The sequence below is a fragment of the Taeniopygia guttata genome, chromosome 6 (assembly GCF_048771995.1).
Source record: "Taeniopygia guttata chromosome 6, bTaeGut7.mat, whole genome shotgun sequence".
NCBI lineage: Eukaryota > Metazoa > Chordata > Aves > Passeriformes > Estrildidae > Taeniopygia > Taeniopygia guttata.
Genome location: NC_133031.1, coordinates 16,195,839 through 16,216,852, shown reverse-complemented (window position 1 = coordinate 16,216,852; position 21,014 = coordinate 16,195,839). Strand labels below are relative to the sequence as shown.

Genomic DNA, 21,014 nt, shown 5'->3' with positions numbered 1-21,014 from the left:
CCTGCAATCACAGAGTCCTGCTTCTGGCTTCCAAGAGCTCAACACTGTATTTGAGCTGAGGATGTATGACTGTAATTTATTCAGAATTATTTCGTGAATTTTGCTTTTTTTTGTAGTTGCTGAGCAATGAGTTTTTCTCAAAAAGGTAGACTTCGAGGGTGTATCTGGTTAGTTTTTTCCTTTCCTAAATACTCTACTGATGGAGAATTGGAAACCAAAAGATAGAAGGAAAAAAAAAATCATTCAGCTAACTTTTGGGAGGGTAAAGACAAAATGAATTAATCAATTAACAGCATGTAAGAATAGTCCTTGCCTTAAGGCCTGAGTCAGTATGTCTGGTTTGGTGCTGCTGATGAAGAAGAGGGTAAACTGAAAGACTCTCTGATCAGAAATCAGTTTGCTTGTTTGGAAATGGTTTCTGATAGTTTAGCTTTCGGGAAGTTGAAAATCACATATGCAGAAAAAGAATATCCATCTTCCTTACATTTTTTAAAATTTATATGCAAAGGGCTTTTTTGAAGGGTTTTTTTTTTTTTTACGTTGTTTAGACAACTCACAAAATGTTGCATATGTGGGTATCTCCCAAGAGTGTAGATTTCAGCTGCTTTAAAAGCCTAAGACTACTGTATATTCAGTAGCAGAAAGGTAAAACAAACAACAACACCAAACAATTGCCCCAAAACACAAAACAAACTTGGTAATTATAAAATGTGGGCTGCTACACATGGCTTAATGCCAGAACAGTCAGTCATTTGCAGAGAATCAGTTGTAGCCTGAAAAGTATTTTGTCACACTGCCACCCTCCTACACCTAACCCTAGCCATTGCCTGTAGCTTTGCTCAAGATGAGGCTAAAATATCATTTCATGTTTTCATAGCACCAAATATTCTTACTCATACAGGCTGTTTGTACAGACCACTTATAATTTGTAAGGTTAGATTTATAGATAAACCTAGCAAAGTAATCAACAAGTACTTTCAGAAGGAAACAGTGGGAAGACGAGGAGGATGTGGTAGCCATTCACTGATGCTTTGTGGCATGCTTTTTTTGCAGGATTGCTCATTTCTTAAATAGTCTGAGCGTGTCTTTGTAAAGTGTGAATGGGCTGCATTTCTACCCATTTAATTTAATTTCTTTTTCTTTGGATATGGTCTTAGTGGGATCTTAGTAAAATCATGCCAGTGTTTTGCTCTGTCTGCTATGAAGCCTGTTCTAATTTTTTTTTTTCTGTACAGATCTGCTAATCTGTTTTGCTTTCAAAAACTCATTCACACCTTTCTATGTCTGTTCTTGAATTACAAATATACATTTGTCAGCATAACCCTTGCACACACAGGGTGGTGTGAAATAAAAGTTCATGTCCAGTGTTTGCACTCAGACTGAGTGCTCCCTAGAAGGACCCTGTGTTACTGTACAGGGACAGTGTGTATATTTACATTGCTAGATCAGGTTTTCTCAGCTCAGGTTGCCTCACTGTAGGTTACTTAGCTTGAGTGAGGATGGACACACAGTGTGCAAAATGGCACTTGAGCTGCTGTGCCGTGGCATTGCAGTATCTGGTGTGGGACAGAGCGGCCTGGGGCTCGTCTCAGGGTTAGCTGAAACACTATCCCATACGTCTCCTAAGCAGTTGTGGTCAAGCTACTCAGTCCTTTTGGGGCACATAATTATATGTGGCAAAGAATTAGAAGTCTTGTCATGGAGCTTCTCAGCATCCACATTCAGAGTAGTTACATTAGCAGGAACTGATTTGTTCTAGGTTGAATATTACTGTATATTGTATTATAAATATTTATGCTGTGGCAAAATGCATCCATCCACCCGCAGCACAATGCTCCAAAAGATAATGTTCACACTTAGAACTGAACTCTGAAATATAAAAAAAAAAAAAAAAGAAATCCATCAATAAAAAGGGCTAATGGCTAGAAGTAACATTGTTGCCACCTCAAGAATATTTTTATTCCTGTGAATCACTGTTTGTAGTACAAACCTGCTCATAAATACCAAGTATATGTTCTCAGGGGAAAATCTGGAGAGTATTTTCTTAAATATACCAAACAAATAGAGTATTCCAGTTCTTTTCTTTTAAAACAAGTATTTTCTGGAAGACTAGTCTTTTACAAAAGTGGATATTGATGTGGTATCTGTGTAGGACAGAAAAGGATTGTTTGAGCTCACTCAAGTGAAGTCTTCCACCCCTTTTGTAACAAATACAGACACCAGTAGATGAATGAGTGTTACAGCTGGTGCCTGTCATGATCACATGTTCTGCTTATGGATCTTGTCTTACTCTAGACTTGATGTATTACAATAATTGAAGTAATAAACTTCACAGTGAAAGATTCAAGGAGTAAAAGATACAGCTTCTACTCAGGCTTGAAAAGCCTCCCTTTTATTAAATTGAGGGTTTGAGGTTTAGGACAGCGGTATTTATGTGGCTTTTTTAATGAAAAGACTGAAATGTTTGCTCTATTTCTAGTGAGTGTAGGTGTAAGAAGGCAGCATTTTGTTAAACACATGCAAATATAACAACATTCTGACAGGAGTAATGTTAATTTATAAAAATTTCCTTCACGTGTGAATAATAGATAAGGCTAAATTCGTACATTGAAGTTTCTACATGACATATCCATTTCGCAAAGGAGCTTAATCCTTTCATAATGATGCTTTTAACTCCAGAAGAACAAATGAATAGGTTACTGAAATGGATGTCCTTAGTTCATACTTTTCCATATAGCAGATCCAAATGGTTCTTCTTTCACGTGACCTGTGCCCTGTATAGCCTCAGTATTTTCATGTGAGGTCTGCAGCCACAGTAAGAGGAATGTCAGTGTTGTGGAAAGAAAGGGAAAAGTAACAGATGTCTGTGAATGCAGGGAAGTGTTGTGGAAGCAGAGATGGGGCGCAGTGCTATCTATAGCTTTGGAGAGATTTCTATGGAAACTTGACACTTGTGGAGTGCAGGCGTCCCGTACCAGTGTCACAGAGCAGGATGCCTGCCTGTTGTAGAAACCCTGCTTATCAGCAATCCTGACATCAGACCTGCTATTTATTTGTAGAAAATGCAAGGTCTCAGATTCAGCAAGTCTTCCATAAAACAAAACAAATCCATCTCTAAAAGAAAGCCAAATCCAATCCATGAAGGAAAAAAGCCCCACAAACACATGAAAAAAAATAGTTTATATTCCTTATTGCATTTTTGGTGTGTATTTCTCTTGTAACTGTAATATCCTGCCTTTTCTTTTAATAGTGACTTTTTCATACATTTGCCACTCCATTGATGAAACCACTGTTAATTTAACTTAACTTTCTTGTGAAGTCGATGCTCTGATTATTCCTTAATAATGCATCAGTATAAAATATTTCTATAGAAATTAGTGGAAAATACCGTATTCTGCTCTATAAGGCTACCTAAGATAAATAGGCAGGTTTGATATTATGTTTTCCCTTTGAATCCCATGGTTTCCATATGTCTTAGGAGTAAAACTTTGATAGGAAAAATGCATACAAGACTAAGATCTAGTTCTGTCTCCCTAGCAATCTTCATCAATCTGTATGGCTTTCAAAGGAATAAATGCCAGTGATGTATTGTTCAGCAAGTTTGCTTTATCCTAGAAGCAGCTAGTCCTATTGTTTCATTAACTGGTACCTGCAATTTCTTACAGGATCGTTTCAGTACTATTTAGTTGTGGTTTATATAAGTACTAGTTTACTTGAGTAAGGCTAGTCTGAAATCCTGCATATTCCTGGTGCTAAGCTTGTTTGCCCATGAATTGCAGAATGTATCTGCCATAGCAGAAGGTATTCAGGAGGAAGTACTTGATCTTGGGGACTAAAAAAACCGAAAAGAACACTCACAGTAGCGTTGAAATCCTTCCCCCCCCAAAAAAATCCCTGAGAATTAGCTATTATGAATGGATTTTGTTTATGGGGATAATAATGAGTATTTAGAGTGCAATTCATAGTGCACCTTAAATCTCTTAAAATAGATTTTTGAAGTTTTTTTCTTTCTGTTTCCTGGACTTCTGAGAATATTGTAAGGTCAAAGATGGAATTGTATGTTAGATCCTGCTGCAGTGCTGGTTTTTTTCCAGCATCCAGTCTTTTAATACAGAAAATACTAGGCGAATAATGTATCCAATTCTAATTTGTGAAAGCTCAGTTATAATCTACAAAGAAAAACATCTGGTTTGCTACAGTCTTTCTGAAAATTTGAACAGCTGTGTGTGTGTTTCAGCTTCAAGCTGATCTCTCAAAAATGTGTAAATGCATGCTTTACACAATTCTGTCATAAGATTCAGTTGGTTGCATTACTTATGTGCCCTTTTCACAGCATTCTCTCACCTCCCACTCATCTTTAGCAAACCTCTGTAGTTTTTCCTACTGATTAAATTGATGCTTAGAGATGAGTAGAGAGTAGTGAGCTGCAGGCTATGCATCTTGTGGATCTGATACGACCTTTGAAGGCTGGTGGTGATTTGTGGGTGGGCTCCTTATTTACCTGTTTGAACCTGGCATTCAGACATAGCATGCAGTTCTCAACATGTGGCATGGAAGCCTGAACATGAATCATTATAAGAAGGTAGCTGACTCTCCCTTTTGTGCTGGATTTAGATTTGAGCAGTCAATAAACTTCCTTTCCTGTTTCTTTTTCAAGCTAATAATTTTGCTCCATGATCAAGTGAAGGGTGTCTTAGCACAGGAATAAACATTTAAACTCATGCATCTTTAGGCCGGTAGTTTTACAGACGTGAAGTGGGAACAGGGAGCCAAGACAGTAAGTGGAGTTTTTTGCCAGGTGCTGGAAAAAATGTGCTGAGTGCAGCAAACATAAAAGGCAAAAAGGATTATATAATCCATAAAAATGTTGTCCGAAGTAGGTACAATTGTTGATCTAGGATGGATGGAAATCATATCTATTATCTTCCTCAGATTTTCTGACTCAAAGTCCTGAGTATGTATATGCTATTTTTATTCACTACTTAACTATGAAATCCACTAAGATATATGATATTGCATACATTTAGATGCATACCACATCAAATATATACCACTCTCCTTAGTATATACTGTCCAATGGGAAAGAAACTAAAGAAACCCTTCCCTGTCCTGACAAAGTTAACAGAGAATTCCCTAGAGTCTGCCTTTATAGTAATATTTTGTATCAGACTTTGGGTTCTGTTCCTATAAATGTTAAATTTCTCTTAAGAATGCCTTATATCTGTTATTGTTAGGCTATTTATGTATAAAGATGTTACTGAATTTGCTGCTTGTTGTCCATTTTCACCACTGAAATCCAATTTTAAGGCTTGGGGTCAGCATTTTTCAGTTTGCCAAACTGTTATCCTTGAAAAATATTGTACATAAAATAGCAAGCTGTTTTGTATTTGTGAGAAGCTGAGAAGGTTATTACTCCAGCTTTTGCCAAGTAAGATGACTAAAAAAAGAAAAGTTTATTGTAGAGGATTACAGAAGGAACAGATTTATGGCAAGTGTCTGATATATACCCAGTATCCTCATGTTCAACTAAACCAGACTTGCCCTGGGCCTTCTGGGGCACAATGCCCTTAGCAAGTAGCTTTCGACAGCTTTTTCAGGAAGCAATAATTTTCTTCAGAAAGAGGGTCACTTCACTGTTTTTCTTTTTCCTTCTCTCCTGTCTTATCTTTTGAGTTCAGGAAGTATTTTAAATTTACAGCCAGCTTTGAAGGCATGAAGCAAGTTCAGCCCCAGAAGTATTTCCTGTTATGGCATTAATCTAATTCCATGAAAGTAGAACTGATTTTTCATCTGTAAAGTAAAGTGCCTGGAGCAGCAGACCATTACTCTAGGTTATCATGATAAAGAGGCTTAGTTTTGACACCAAAGTGTTTATCAGCATAACCAGGGGAAGATTTCATCCTTTTTGTTGAAAGAGATATTAATGGATTATAATATTTCTTTGCTTCATGGAGACAATGAGTTCATTTTGAAAATGTTGACCCGAAATAACAATGTTCCCATAACTAAGTTAATTTATCTGGAAAGCTACCAGTACCTGGGGGAGCTAGTTGTGAAATAATAATGTAGTGAGCAAGTGTGTCCTAAGTGCATGATAGTGATAATTTCAGAATTATAAAATAGTTTCAGAGCTTTGGCTGGAGCTGCTGCTTGCTTTATGGTTTCAGTGATGCCTGTGAGTGCAATTAATCTGATCCGTGTCATTTTAAGGATGTTGCAAAATATACTGCATAATAGCACTCATATTCTGTTGATGAGAACAACTTCCACACCTTTTTCAGTGGCTAAAATGAGCCTTTATGTTTCTAATGATGCTTAAAGTTATTCAGCATTTAACTAGAAATTTGCAACAGCTTCTACTATATTCCTTATTTGTAAGACTACCTTTTCCAGTGTTTAAGATGTTTTTACTAATTATGTTTTAAAGAAATAGTTTGAAGTTAATACTTAAACTCATCCATGAACACCAGCTGCCAGCTTGAAACTGTGTAAGTGTACAAACTACATGTGCAAATCTGTTTCAGACTATGGGAGCTCTGAGTGCAGCTATTCCCCACTCCAGTTCCAGTGTCTGTATTTAGGTGTCCTCTTCCTAAGTTAGCATACATCTCCATATTTGTTTGCTGTCACTTCAGAACTATGGATCAAGTGTATTCACTGGTCTTGTGAATGTTAATATAATAGTAAGTTTTAGTTTATGTGTAATGAATAGGTTCTGATATGGGAGTGCCTGAGGACTGGGAGGTGATGCGTTGTTTCCTCACTGACCCCTTGGAAAGCGTTGCCTTTGGTTTGTGTGGGAAGCAGGAACCTATTTTGTGCAGCCAGAGGGGAGGAGCATGGCCCAGGTAGGGATGGCAGCTAAAATGGGTTCTGCAAGCACGGAAAAAAACCCCAGAGGTGCATGGGCCAATTAAGCTGTAAATGCTCAAGGTTGCAGAAATCCCCAAGAGTGACTTGAGACTCAAAGGAAACAGTGTTAAGAAGCAGAAGAAAACATGATTCTGAGTCTGAGTAATTTTCAGGGATGGCAAAATGTGAGCTTGTGGCTAATGTGAAGGAGCAGAGTGGAGGGAGAGCAGCAGGATTGTCCTGAGGATCAGCAGGCCTTGGAAGCCTCCTGGCTGAGGGGGGATAGCGCTGCAGTCTGCTCTTTCTTCCCTTCTGTGTCTAGCACCAAATGCCAGCCATATAGGTGGTTTGTTCCAGAAAAATGTCATTTGGTCGTTTGAAAAAAAAAAATTCTGTGTGGCCTGGTATGGTTGTATAGCTATGTACAAATTCATTTTTTAAAAATTGCTTGCAACATTTCCATGGCAGACAATATAGTCTTAGTCTTTAAGAACAACCAAAAAAAGAGTGTTTTCCCATATCTATATCTAAAAAAAAAAAATTAGGAAATTTCTGTACCTTGCTCATGGAGAATATAATGTATTCCAGGTATGTTCTCCCTGTCCTTAATTTGTGTTTTCACTTGTGAACTAATATAATCTGTTGGACTGCAGTCTGAAGTGAAGCAGGGAACTGAGCTGAGTGAAAGAAACAGAAAATAATGTTGGGGTTTTAGCCAATCACCAAGCAACCCCACAAACATTTCTCCCATAAAACTGGCCATGGTATAGAGATATTGAAGAGCTGGGGAAGTTGGGGAAGGTAGAGATTAGGAGTTACTTGCCAAGTGTAAAAGTGTGCTTTTAAGTAATTGTGGTCTAACTATCTGCGTCACATTTACATTTTTAACAGTGAAAAAAATGTACATGTAAAGTACATTTATTGACCCCCCATTTCTAATACCATTATACTTGTAGTTTATTATTTTGGACTTCCAAGACATTAATGTACATCTTAGTCTTAAAAATATACTTTTATTTAGATGTGTGTAGATGGTGTTGTAGTAACTGAATAAAAACCGTTATATACGCAGAAAGTTAAATTTGAAAGATGTCAAAGAAATGGGCCTATTATAATTTTGCTATTTAGCATAATTATGTAAAAATAAATATTATTTGGTTTCGCTTGTTTTGTTGGTTTTTTAAATTTCTATATAAATTTGGATTTTTTTTTATGCATTATCTGTTAGGGCAGGTCTGTAGTGGTGCATTCATTCTGCAGTAGATCTTCAGCTTCAAAGGCAATGTAATAAGCCCCTTGAGCCACTTTTCCCCACGGCTTTCCCAAACTGCAGACTGGAAGTCTGCTGGGGGAGGGGATGGGAGCATCTGGGCCTGAAAGGATGGAGCACTTTCAACTCTGTGTTCTGTGCCTTAGAACAGCTGTTGAAAGAAGGCAACCACCATGCTTCAGAGCAGCAATTAGCACTGCTCTGGCATATGTTGAAATGCTCTCGTCCACCCCCTGGGGAAGTCAAAAATTATGTGAGATGCAAAGGTAGAGGTCCTTTCTCCATTGTGTCTCCTGCATGATGCCTTCCTGAGATGGCATTATGTCTTTAGTCTATTCATCAAATTTCTGTCTTTTGCTATTTTGAGGAACAGAGAGGTGAAGGGTAAGAAAGTGATGATTCCTCAATTCATCAGGAGACTTCCTGCATATGATCAATATTTAAAAGCTTTTTACTGAGAAGTGTTGTCTCTGAATTTCCCATGGTTCCACTGGAGGAAGGAAGGAAGGGGGAGTTGTGCATTATTACAGGAAAATGATGTCTTGCTCTAAAACAGCACCTATGGATTCAATTAGTCAAGTCTCAATTATAATAACGTAATGAGGAGTAATGAGGAGGTGGGGGTAACCTGGGTAATTGCAAATGTGACTAACACAAAACACATGTAAAATTAGATTGCAAGAGCCTCCATTGAGAGCTTAATGGAAGTAAAAGTCCTGTGATAACCCTTGGCATGCACAAGTGATCCCAACCAGTCAGGCACGTTGGAGCAGGTAGACGCTTGCATTGCTACAAGGAGCTAGTCCAGCTGAGTCACTCCTGTGCACAGCCAGCTCCCAGCCAAACCAGGCTTCACCCAGCCATGGGAGATCATGAGCAGCATGAAACTGCCAGCAACAACGTTTTAGAAGCAAAAAATACCTTTTGTGGGGAAGGGAGTATGTTTTGAGTATGTTTTGGAGAAGACCTTCGGTAACTACTGGATTGATTTGTCAGAGCTGTTGTTAAATAAGCCTTTAGGTGTTTTTTTTCCCTTAATTATTGATAACTGATAAATGTTATCCTGGTCAGATATATTTGTTTCTGACTTTCCCAATATCTTTCTGTTACTAAATACAGATGACTTTAAGCCTCAGCTTTGTGGCAATCAGAGATGATACAATTGTACTTCATCCTTCTACCAGAAAATGCAAGCTTCATAGATAGTGTGGTAGCTGAAATGCAGAGGCAAATTTTTCCCTTCCTGTATGTTAATATAGAAGAAGCATGTATGGCTGTGTTCACATCTGTAGCAAATATTTTTATCAGTCATATCTCTACTTTAAAAATATCTCTTTTTTCAAAGTAATTTTGGGGGGCAGAAAGTTGAAATTGAAAATACACTTACAGTATAAAAATATTTTCTGCTGGTTTGGTTGACAACTGTATCTATTACCACCTTATCTGGGGTCAAGATAAAAACATACCTATTATTTCCTTGAGAAAAAGGAATATATCTTTTAGAATACATTGTCTGAGTATTCTAATCATACACAAAGCATTTTCTGTATTAATATTTTCCTTAGCAATTAGTTCAGCATTGTAGTTTAGATTATTAGAGATAATCCTGTTGTTCAAGCAATCCCTGAAGTTTCTAGGTAGTTACTTGCAGCTGACATGGAGATTTTGCCAGGAATTTAGTAGAGACTAATAAAACATATTAAGGAATGCCTGGCTAAATATAGTTAACTTGGGAGAAGTCACTATGCCTTCTGCAAAGGGAAATTCAATTTGTGCTGTTTGAAGGACTCAACAAACCTGTGGGTGAGGGATCTCCAACTAATAAAGCTACATTAAGAAGGAGTGAATGGTTCTCAGCTGGCCAACAGGACTACAAAACAAAAGCAAACTAAACAAAATCCAACCCAAAAATTAGGAACCATAAAGCAAGGACTAGAGAAAAAGGTACAGAAGACAAAATATCATTAAGACATCAAAGAAATCCACACCTTTAATAATGCTGATAGTTCTGTCAGTTCTAAAAAGCTGTAACAGAACTGGAAAGAGTTCAGAGAAAGGCAATAAACAAAGGTAAAGAATGGTTCCTGTATGAGGAGGAATGCAGGACACTTTTTTGAAGAGTAAAAATTGAAAGAAGGAAACTACAGAAGCTGAAAAAATCAGTCATAGTATAAGAGGACACACAGGAATCAACTGTTCACTCTCTTACAAGGTGAGATGAAAGTGTTACTTAGTCAAGCTAGTAGAAACCAGATTCAAAATAAATACAGGTAGTAGACATGTGGTACAGCACTGGCAAAAGTGTTTGTAGGTGCAAAATATTCACTTACAAGATGAGTTCTTGAAAAACGGACCCACAGGATATTGCCTTATATGAGAAAAGACAGTGTGCTCAGGAAATTTTTTGAGCTGGAAACAACTGGAGGCTGAATGATTTCTTGAGGAAAGTGAAAAATGCAGCATGCCTTGTTCTCTCTTTTCCCTGTGTGTGTCTACTCATGGCCATTTGTAGAGGTAGGACATGGGACTGGATGCATCTTTGTACAAGTATAGCTGTGCTCAGTATTGAGAGTTGTGGCTTGTTTTCCAGAATGTTCTGAAACATTCAAAAATTGGTAATAAATTGTTATTCTGCAGACAGACTTTTCTTGTGTATAGAGCTCATAGGAGCAACTGTGCTACTACTCCTTGTTTCCATGCTGCTTCTGGTTTTAGTAGAAGTAGTAAGTTTGCTAACATGGACAAGTTTGGGTTCAGGTAGAATAATATGGATATGAACACCTGATACTCAGCTGTGTGGGAAAATACAACAGTTTACATAAGAAAAAATGGAAAGCTGCATACTACCCTTTATGTAAGCCCAGTTATTTCATCCAGCAGAGCTTTCTTTGGAGTGAAATATCTATTTTTGCAGATCAAATACAATTAATACACAAATTCAAATACTATATGTTGGCCATTTTTGGTTCGTGCCAAAAAACAGTGATTGGAAAAATCTTTAGCACAAGAGAGCTAAAATCCAAAATTAATTTCAGGTGTTGCACTATGATGGCAACAGATCATTCTGCTGCAAGTGACATGTGCAAAAACTACAATCACAGAATATCCTGATGTGGAAGGGATCCACAAGAATTATCAAAGTCCAACTCCTGGCCCTGCATGGAGCACTCCAAGAATCACCCCATGTGCCTGAAGGCATTGTCCAAACAATGAACTTCGGCAGCCTTGGTGCTGTGATCACTTCCCTGGGGATCTGGTCCAGTGCCTGAACACCCTCTGGGTGAAGAACCTCTTCCTGGTATCCAACGTAAACCTCCCCTGACACAACTTCAGGCCATTCCCTCAGGTCCTGTCACTGTCACCAGGGAAAAGAGTTCAGTGCCTGCCCCTCCACCAGTATTGTTATCGTCATCCTTCTTTTGTTGCACCTCAATTATTACTGAAATAAAAATTATTTGGGGTACTCTGAATTCCTTTTGAAAGGTTCCCGGGTGAAGATCTGCCTGTGGCTTGTCTTTACATGTGGGTTTGAAAGGTATCTGTAATAGTTTAAAGTGAAACAGCATCCCTGAAATTGTAAGGCGTGTTCTAAAGCATGTTTCACTGGTAGAATTGTCTGTATATGTGAAACTATCACTGCTCACTGGACTTGCCATTTTTATCAGTGTCTTTGACCATCAACCATATAATTCTAACTCTATTTCATTTATTGTCCTGTCTCAGCTCAGGGATTTCAGATCATAAGGGCATGACAAAGAGGCTTGATGAGTGCCTGTTACTCATCTGATGCTGTCTTACGCTGAGGTTGGCCAGGGGCTCTGCGACCGGTGACAGAGATCAATGTGCCAGTCCCACAGCATGCATTTCTTCCTCAAAAAAAAAAATAAATCTATTGTGCTTCACACATTTACAGGTTTCTGTTAGAAAGTTTTAATATGTTCTGTTTACAGTGCTTGTTTACTGTATGAGTGATTGTGTTGCGCTGCTCACAATGCATTTATATCCAGGTTTCTGTGTGGGAGATAAGTGTATATGTATTTATTTCTGCAAGGTCTCAGGTCAAGAAAAGCTTCTCTGGGCAATTTGAACATGATCATTTTAGTCATCTGTTACCCTTTGCTCATGATGAGGTTGTTTTTTTGGGGGGGGTTGTTTGTTTTTGAAACAAAAAAGCCTCTTAGAACACCAAGAAACCAAACACCGTAGAAATTAATGCTTGCTAGATATTCATGATGTCTGCTTTCTTTCATAGTGAGAAAGCAGCTTAATTGTTTTCAAGTAAAATTTCGATTGTTGGATTGAAATTTGAATCATTTCTTCAGAAGTAGAAACGGAGCATACTGTTTCTCTTAAGATAATGACATGCATGTGCTCTTGAGTGATTCAGTGTTTTGATCTCAGATTCTCTGGACATCTATCATGTAGCTACTGTCATATAAATTACACATTAATGCCACCAAGATTTATTCCAGTATTTGCAGTAGTAGAAGTTCCCTTCATGATAAAATATTAAAAAAACCCAAAACAAACCGATATGTATCCGATTATTGGAAATGTAATTAAAAACAAAAAAAAGCTACCTACCAAAACATACTAAGCAGCTGCATCTCTTCCAGCTTTCTGCTAAAACCTTCTCACAGATTTAATTGAAATATTAGAAAAGCTTACAGAATTATTCATTTAGTAAATTTAAAAACCATAATATTTTAGGATTCAGTCTTCTGCATTTGATAAAGTTTATGTGATCTATTGGTTATAAATTTTATAAAATCTGTCTGGTATTTTAAGATGTTATTGAAGATTTCACTATCCAATGAGATTATGCCATGAGGACCTTTGTTACTTTCACTACTATTACAGGAAAATACATTTAAATCAAGCCCTGTCACGTGTGCAGGCATCAGAGCCAATGGAAATATTAATATGTGTTTGGATACCTTTGTGCTCCCAAACCTTGAGCTTCATTTCCTGTTTCCAGATGCTGATACTATTTTATAAATGCTGACAAGTTATTGACTAACAAAGGCAGAAAGAGGGCACTTGCAGACAGGGGTGGAGGAGCAAGGTGATGGGGAAAGATGGGCAAGCAAGCAATACAGAGGGTATGTCTTCAGCTTAAAATGTGAAATCAGACCAAAAATATTCATGGTGTTGAAGCTGACACATGGAACACATTACAAAAAAACCGAGTATAAATGAAAGTATAACCCCTAAACAACTTTTAGGCAGGGTGTGCCCGACAGGGGCAAGGCAGAGCAATGTTCTTGGAGTAGGACTAGGTTCAGGAGACACCAGGAACAGCAGCTGGCTTAACTGCAGAGTTTGGGATGACCAATCATGGTGTACGTGGCAATAGCCATCACTCCTCCTTGAACAGGAGGAGGTACCAGGAGCTGCTAAATATCTGTGGGAGATTTGTACAGCTATCCCTGGGAGGAATGCTGTACTAAGTAAATTGAGCAGTTCTCATTCAGTGCAGTGTGTTTCTTTTTTTTTCTTTTTTTCTTGTAGCTAAAACATGAAATTGAGAAAAGAGATGTAATTGTTATGTTATTTACAGTGACAGAGGAGGAAATGGAAAGGCAATAGGGAATTTATAGAGGTTATAAAAACAGTAGGTAACTACTGTTTCTCTGTGCTCTTAATTACTTTGCTTGTACCTTGTATCTTGTTCAATTGCAGTTTTTCTGAAGTTAGAATTTTAGGGTAGGAATTGAGTCAGCCTTTATGTATAGATCACCTATACTATAATGAAGTTGCAATCTAGATCAGAAACTTTGAACATTACCACAACATGAATAAATAATAAAACATTATTAATAAGAAACAGCAGCCCATCTGCACAGGATGCACAACTACCCTAAATTCTGTGTATGTCAATTGTAGATGAGTTGCAAGCTTTGGGTTTCATGAGTTATGTATGCAAACATCTATTAAAAGAAAAAAAACATATATATTCTAACAAAAATTAGAAGTTATCTGGATCTAGCAGAACTTCCTGCTTTTGAGATTTTAAATTATTAGATTGTGCATTCCAAGACAGAAGCTGTTGGGTCATTTCTAATTGTAAAGCAGTAGCACAATGAAATCTGAAGTAATATTCATCTTACAAAATAATTTGTTCAGAGGTCTTACCTTTCTTTATATTCCTTGCTGTTTTGAAATGTGAAGATATCAGGCAGTTGACAAAGAAAAATATCAGATGTCCATGGATAGAAACACCCTAATAAGCACTTAGCAGGATACTTAATGATTAACTGTGTGCATTAATTAGTTACAAGTGTTATGTGTCATTAATAAATCTCTACTTAATTACAATATTATATACTGTATATTTGTTTTATGATTAATTACATACTAAAGCACATGTTTGTAAATAAGTGATGATTGCAGAGTAATTGTTAAATTTATTTAAATTAATTGTTAACTATGTCATTGTAACCTGCTTCCTTTCACTCAGTCTGAGACTGAATGAAACTTGCGGTTGGGGAAGTGGGAAGTTTCCTCACCTTTTTATGTATTCCTCACCTGTTTATGTATTGGCATGAGAAAATTCTGGGCTGTAATTCTGCTACAGAAAATTCTTCTGTAATTTTCAGGTTAAGAAACATAATGCAAAACAAATTCAAAAACAGCAGCGCGTTTGTAGCAAAGGCAGATAATACTGTTTGCTCCTGAGTCTATGAGTATAATGTTTTTGTAATTTAGGATGTTGGCAAATGAATGAGAAAAAGTGATCTTCTTGTGTATTTGGCAAAATGTTGTCCATCTATGTGGACAAGAGAATAGATAAAAGCTATTTGCATTTTATCTTTGTGTAAAAAGTGATTATACAAAATGTGCATTATGGTCTGTTTCTGTCTCATTGAAAGTTGGACTAAGTCTCATTTAACTTCAGCAAAATCAGGCAGTTTCTGTTCTACACACAAAGAACTGGTTTTGTTGCTTAAACTACTAAGATGCAGCAGAGAAAACTGCAGTTTTTTAGAACTAGAAATTAAATTCTTCATCCTTTAGAGGCAGATGACTTGAGTGCCCACTAGCTCTTTTTAAAGAAAAAAAAGAGAAAAATCAGGTAATTTCTGTATTTTTTTGCCTATTCAGTTTTCTAAGACTGGCAATCAGTTTCATTCTTACTCAACAGGTTTTCTGCAATACATGTTCTTCAGTCATCACTTCAGCTAATATCTCCGGGCTTACTTGGTGTAATAGATAGCAGAAAATGGCATGTGACTGAAAAAGCAAAAGGAAGGTGTTTCACCCACACTTGTTTGTGCTGTAGCTCTTACCTCATCATTAAAAGCTTGGTTTATTAGCATATACTTAGATTTTTTTAATGAAAACAAAGCAGTGGGTTTTGCACAAGCTCTTTAGGACATTTGAGAGCTCCAAAAAATTAAATAAGAGGATTTTGCTCTTCAGATGTCCATCACTTGGTAACAGTAAATAATAAAGTTTATGATACATTTTTACCACAAAGTCAATTGTTTCACTGCATTTCTCAGTGCATATACAAAGTTCTCACAAAGCAGCACTGGTGTGGTGTCAATCTTTTCAATATGACTGAACATTCAGTGGCAAATTGCAAGAAATATGAGAAAGGTGACAAATTTGGGGGCAAGTAAGTAATGTGAGACTTCTCTTAATTGCAAAATGTTAAGTGTTCTCTCCAGAATTATTAGGAGGAAGAGAGGGAATGAGAGAAAGTTTGTCTTTGAGATGAAATACTGAGTCTGTAGCCATGAAAAATACCTTGCTTCCTGGTTGTACAATTTGAATTTTTCACAGAATTTTTCCTGGGAAACTTGTTGTTTGGTTTAATTCAATAACACTTGTGAAACCTTCTCAGCTTCTGTTATAATTGCAAACTATTAGTATTATTTGCCTTGTTGTTGACCAAGTTTTGCTTTGCTGTCCCAAGACCAGTTTGTTAGGCAGTGCTTCAAAGAGGTGATGACTATATGAGAGATGTGATACATCAGGAACTTTTGGCCATATGAGCAAAGGTACAGAGCTATTCCATGCATGTGTACAGGCACACAAGAGATGGTTGCCTTTCTGTTCTAACTGGAATCCCTCAGGGTCTCAAGCTTTGTTTTTCCTAAAGATACCAGGATGGTATCTACTTTAGATATAGTTTGCAATTTGTTTTGACTGTAACTTCAATTTTTTCTTTATTAGAATAGAAATCTGATTGTAACTTTTAAAACAATTTTTCAGACATGAGAAATAACATTTAGTTTTTATCTCATGATGTGTTTACACTAGCTAATGTTAAATTTGGTATTTTCAGCCTGCAAAGTACTCACAGTTAAGGAAAACTTTGTTTCTTGGTCACACAGACACTAGACTTAACACATACTTTAGATAAAGATAATAAAAAACATTGTAATATATAATATATTATTAACCAAAAAAAAAAAAAAAGCATCTTCTATCATCGGGGTTTTTCAGCAGCCAGCAGAATTTGCAAGAAGCCAGCACAGATGCAGAATTGCTGCAGGACGCTATTGATTTTCCTTTCTCTCATCAATTGCTAATTAATTTTGCTGCAGTTAATGAAACACTTATAATGTTCTAGCTCTTGGTTTTTTATAGTAAAAGAGAATCTCTAGTTCTACTGAATTAAACTATTACAGCATTGTGAGATGGAGCCAGAAATGAAATCTGGCTTGCATGCTCAAGTATTGCAAGTCACGCTTTTTGGAAAGCAGCCCATAATAACTTAAAGCTTATAGAATTTAACTCCTTGTTATTCTTTAGGTGTTCCAAGTGCTCCATTGGATGTCATGGCCTAGACTCATTAACTAAGTTCTGCCAAAGACCTTCTGTCTAGTACTCCCAACTGGCTGCCTGTTTCACAAGTGATTTATCCAGAACAGTGAATGCCAGGTTTTGCAGATTTTAAACAGGATGAGTCCAGCCTCACTGTGCTATCTCTGAGAAAATAGTGAAAATCACTGAATGGATAATTTTTTTTAAGTACAAATAATTACTTTAAGTAATAATATTTTTTAAGGTGCATATTTTAAAGGCTAACTAATTGTCTAATTGACTAATTGTCTTATCTTCTTACTTTATCTGCTGGTCAATAACACGTTAATGCATGAAGAAGACTGCTTTACTTCTCACTCTACTGCTTCTACTAATTTTAGTTTTGAAGATGTTCAAAGATAAATAAGTACCAAACTTCAATTCCATCTTTGAACAAAGCTATGCTGTTAAAAATCCATTCTGTGCAAAATCTAGATGTTTTTAATGTACAGGAGACAGCTGCGAAAATATAAGTTTTGTAAAAGTGTAGGTTTTTTTTGCTTTGTAAACAGGAAATGCATCTTCTTTCCTTGGAAAAATGCTCTAAAACTGCCTTTCATTTTGGTAACATATATGAGGTACCTAAGAAAGAAAGGCAGTGGAACAATGTAGATTTAGAACATTAATTTAACATAATGAAGTTAAAACATTTTCTAGTGTTCCAGTCACAGGGGATACAAGACTAGTTTGAAGACTTTCATATTACTTGGTCTTTTACTGGCAGGACATGTAACTAAATGAACAGCTAGCAGAATTTTCAACTGTCACTGGATTCTCAGTGCATACCCTTTTTACTAAATCCATAATAATTACCATGGAAGGTAATTCTATACTCAAAACTGTAAAATACCCATGTAGTAACACTATGGGAAAATCCTTTGAAAAACCAAAAGAAATCAGGTGACAGTTGCCTAACAGGGACTATGTATGGGCTTGTGCCATGGTCACAGGGTGAGTATGAAATGTTTTTACCAAGACTTTGACTACTGATCTGCTCCTATTTGAACAATAAGAAATAACACAATTTTTTAGAAAAGTGGATATTTTTAACTGTATTCAATCCTAATAATATAACAAATATTTACCATGTAGTCATGACTTATAATCTGACACACAGATTCCTTCTCCAGCCCTCTTTTTTTCCCAAGCAAAAATTGCATATGATCCACTTCTGTGTTTTCTTCACTCTTCTTTGTGGTATTCTGTGAATTGCTGAATGGTTTTATGTTAATAAAGGCAGAAGAAATGTACTGAGACTTAAGTGATCATTATTGAAATACAAGAATCATCAGGAAGATGCAGCAGTTTCACATTCTGTATTTGTAACATACTTCAGTTTTGGTATATTCAGGGCCAACAGGTCATCTTCTGTAATTCTGAATGTGCACCTGGGATTTTCACAGTAAACATTATTTCGCTGTAGCTTTGAGGAAAATACAGGATGGCATTCACTCATTTAAGGTTAAGGAAAGACTTCAGACAAAAATTCAGGAGTCTTTGAGACTAAATCCTTGGATAGCTAATAGAAAAGCCATCATTTTCAGAACTGAATATTTGCTATGCATGATAATAAATATATCCCTTCTGTTAGAACATTTCAGTACACTTTTGAAATATTGTTCATACGTAAAAGATAATATGACAGTCATGACTGGCCAGTTAGTCTGCAGAAGACCTTAAAGTTAAACTAAATTCATTTCCCATTTTAGTAGCCTAGATGTGGTAGTGTTTCCCTCAAATGAGCTTTAAACTTCTATTAAACCTTTCAATGTCTCACAATAACCAGAGGTAATTGTGACAACCATCGACCTGTAGACAGCCAGAGTAGATCAGGTCTTTCAGAGTTCATGCTGCTGTTTCCTGCAATCTTGGAACTGTGGGTGGTACAAAAAATAATTGTAGAAGAATACTGAAGCATTACATATTGATGTCAAATAGCAATTATCACTGGCCATCTAAAGGCATGAGTGGGAAACAAATGTGAAGTTACCTAAATAAAAACATCAGTAAATTGAAAGAGAAGTTTAAGGGTTCAGTACTCAAAGCTACTTGGGTGCCTTGTAATACTGATGGTCATCCAGAGTAGTTTCAGAAGTAGTTAATATCTTACATGCCAGTATATTTTTTAAAATCCCTTGAGAGTATCCAGTGTTATAATAATGAATAAATAAATTTCTCCTTCTCTTTAATTTCAGCTCTTCTCTTTTCCTGTCTTCTCAAGCCTACTCCTTTCTTAGCCTGCTCTGCAATTGGATAAGTTGGAAACCATGGCACATTTAGACATATCCCCTGAAATCCTTTCCTGTTGAAGTTACATTGAAATGAGACTAGTGGTTTTCATGCTATTGAGAAATGCAAGTCTGGGGAGCACATACTGGGATTTTTTTCAGAAAAGCACAATAAGGTGCTTAGTGATAACACTTGTGTACTTTATGGGTGAGGATTTCTACAACCACTAAAGGGCAGTGCATGCCACATTATGATTTCTTTTCTGCAGCCATTGCACTGTCTGTCCTTGCTGTTAAGCAGGTGGAGATAGGGCCCATTGCTGGGCTTTCCCTTTTGAGAGATTTGTGAGCTTGATGCAGTTTTCAGCACATAAGATTAAAGGTCTAGTGTTGTGAGCAGGACATGAAGAGGAAATTTCTCTCCTTCACTTGTTCTATTCAGAGGCCAACTGCCTTGTGCCTGTAGTAAATAAAAGAACTGATTGGTTTTGAAACAACATTTTTGTTGGCCAAAAAATTGACTTATGTTGTAAGAAGAATCCTAATTTCATCACTGGTACTGAAGCAGAAATACTGTGCAGATCTAAAGGTCTCATTATGCTAAACACAATGTGTGGTATTTACTGTGCTGTTGAAACTCTTAGCTTCAGTGATGAGTAAATATGATCAGGTTTTAGATGAAGCAAGTAAACAAACATAATAAATGAAGGTATTTGAAATCATGTTTCTTGTTTATGTATTCTGACAAGTATACTTTAATTATTGATCAAGATAGTAAATATGCAGTTGTTTACATTAAAAATTCAGCATTTTTCAACATTTAGTTGGCAGTACCTATAAAATATTCTTAGTGGCATGATTCTTTTACCACTATATTGCTCCTGTTGGACAGTGTTGGTGTCTCTTTAAGAATAAGTATCACCTTACAGTATACAGTATGGGTGAAAATGTCTTAGAAGGACGAGACTACTCTGAATCATGGTGCTGTTATGTGTGACAAGAATTGACCAAGTGCATGATATAAGAAACTGGAATATCGGAGCTGTGCTCAGTGGTTATTGGGTTAGTGGTTTACTTGGCCTTTTGAGTTGCTTTTCTTTTAGTTTTCATGGTGTATCAAATTTGGGGTTCCATTAGAATGAACTAGGGAAGTTGTTACTCTAATGACAAATAAGAAATATATTTTCTTCTATATACAGTAAGGAAATATCATTCTGTAACAATTTAAACAAGAACTTTTTCTTCTGGGCAGTTTTTTCACAATCTGAGGGATAGCTTTTACTTAGTTATCATCATGTTTTCAACCAAATTCTAATGGCAGAAAGAATGAAGACTCTTTTCTGAGTTAGGCTATGGCAGGAATGCAAATGTGAAACAGGTACTTCAGTATTTATCAGGGAGGATATTGTGAAGGAGCACATTCAGTGCTAGCTTGGAGTGCGGCTGCAGTGGGAGCTGCTGGCTGAGCTCTGGGTGGAGCCCAGTCGGGAGGTCGTGAGCTGCACAGAGAAGGGCTCAGGGAGCTGTGGCCGAGCCAGGGGACCGGTCACAGGGACACGGCAGGAGCCGGGGACCCCAGACCTTGCCGTGCTTGGACTGTGGGCACGCAAAAGCCCAACAGTTCCTTTGTCCATGGTGCCTTCTTGGGACCAGCTCAAACTGTTATTGTGCCAAGATTAAGCTATTTGAAGGATTTGGTCATCAGAGCCTCTGCTGTGGGAAGCCTGGGAATCGAGCTGGTGAGGAAACCTCGTCTGCCTGTGTGTGGGGGATGAACAGGGAGTCCCACTGGAGCCTCCTGCTGTGAAGGGACTTCAGTGCCAGCATGGGTGGTGCAAATGTGACTGCCA

General features: G+C 37.1%; 1 protein-coding gene and 1 long non-coding RNA gene across 3 annotated transcripts in view; both read left to right on the top strand.

Annotated features, from left to right (window-relative positions):
- ADK (adenosine kinase) overlaps positions 1–21,014 on the top strand; it is a 267,429-nt gene that overhangs the window by 141,562 nt on the left and 104,853 nt on the right. The window lies entirely within an intron of this gene.
- The window catches only part of LOC140684479 (uncharacterized), a 54,722-nt gene that overhangs the window by 16,950 nt on the left and 16,758 nt on the right, over positions 1–21,014 (top strand). The window contains exon 1 of the long non-coding RNA XR_012056799.1: positions 1–20,903. This exon is cut by the window's left edge and continues 16,950 nt beyond it. This is a non-coding gene — a long non-coding RNA (uncharacterized lncRNA). The remainder of the gene's footprint in view (positions 20,904–21,014) is intronic.